A 1,940-nucleotide genomic window follows, 5' to 3' on the forward strand; every position below is an offset into this window, starting at 1 on the left:
CTGTGAAATCGCTTCAATCATTTGTAATAACCCTGTATATTGTGAATAGCAACGGTCCTACGACACTCCCCTGCGGCACACCTGAAATCACTGTTACTTCGGAAGACTTCTCTCCATTGAGAATGACATGCTGCGTTCTGTTATCTAGGAACTCTTCAATCCAATCACACAATTGGTCTGATAGTCCATATGCTCTTACTTTGTTCATTAAACGACTGTGGGGAACTGTGGAAGCAGTGTTTCTAATCATGTTAAAGCAACGCCACCAAGCTTAAGAAGGCCTGTGTACTGGCTGCGAACAGCATGATGGCTAAACCAAGAGTAATAACGACAACAAACTACAAGTGTTGTGTACCGTTGTGCTGAACTTAGGAATACATGAATGTTGCACACTGTGACTTCTTTGGAACATTTTAATGTTATTTATTCGATTCACAGTTCAAATTGTGTTAGTAACAAACAAAATGCCTTACAGATATTGTGTGACAGGTTTTACAGGAAATTATCCGACAGGACCGAAAGTGTAAGTTTTTTCATTCCCAAAGGCAGAACAGTTATTAGAAAAATGAAAACAGGCTATCCCATGGAAAAATTTAGATATCACCAAAGAACAAAGGTAGGTTACTTATGTTCCTTTATGATTACAAAATCCAGTCGCATTTACAAATATAAAAGTTTTTAAAAATTACAGGTGGTTATAATTAAACTTTCGCTATCTGAGAGGGCTCCCATGAAAACCGAGTGAGCATAGGACAGTGAAACTTTGTGGAAACTACTGAAAGGACATGCGCAAAAGAAATAACGAATAAACCATGGAAAGACACATATTTTATTGTAATTTACACATGAGATAGCTCTAGGTGATTTCACAAATTGGAACGATCGGCCAATGATTCGGTTTGCTCCTGGGAGTGCCCGATAGCCAATTGCGCCACAAGCTGTTGAAAAAGTTTCTGTTGCCATGGATCAGAATTCTGGAAACAGTTTGCGATCTTCAAGGAGTTCATGAGCTTTGTCACGACAGTTGAACATACCATGGTCCACCGTTCGAAAAGTGCTGTAAACAACTGTGAAATGGTATCCGTACAAACTTCACATTACGCACAATTTTTTGTAACATGAGCAAGGAATCGTTTAGATTTCGCTCTTACGATTCTTGCTCTGGTTGAAGCTGATAACATGTGCCCTTGGAACATTATGTGGAGTGATGAAGGACACTTTACTCTCACTGGGACAATGAACATTCAGTTGTCGCATCGGGGTCCATCAGCGCCAACGAACGTTCATAGGATTCCCCCGCATAGTGAACGCGTCACTGTGTGGCGTGGCTTCGCAGCACGGTTCGACACGTTACTGAGATCTGCTTCGCCGACATGTGATCCCTGCTCTAATGGAGAGATGTGCTTCGGACGCAGATATTTTGACCCACGATGGAGCTGCACCTCATGTTACTCTTGAGGTTACTCAGTAACTTGCTATCGCACTTGGAGAAAACTGAAACATTGGCCAATCATTCCAAACTGCGTAACCACCAAGGTCATCAGATTCTAACCATCTTATGTGAAAATTAAAGGTGTTTCTTTCAGTGGTTTATTCGTTATTTCTCTTCCACACGTCCTTACAATATGTCCACAAAGTTTCATTCTGCTACGATCACTCATTTTTCTTGGGAGCCCTCTCAAGTAGCCACAGTTTAAGTGTAACCACTCTGTATTTTAGACTTGTTCCTCACTACTATTAGTTCCTTATTATTAGTATCATTGTAGTCAGTTCTGCGTTACTGTCATTTGAATTATTCGTTGTAGGTGTGTGAACAGCATTTTCACACTCATGAAATTATGAGAACATCTGAGGACAGCAGAAGAAATAGAGCAGTACCTCACACACTCACCAGACCAAGTCTGATTTCAACAGCAGTTCTTGTTGTTTTTCCAGAGTAT

The sequence above is a fragment of the Schistocerca nitens genome, chromosome 3, assembly GCF_023898315.1.
Source record: "Schistocerca nitens isolate TAMUIC-IGC-003100 chromosome 3, iqSchNite1.1, whole genome shotgun sequence".
NCBI lineage: Eukaryota > Metazoa > Arthropoda > Insecta > Orthoptera > Acrididae > Schistocerca > Schistocerca nitens.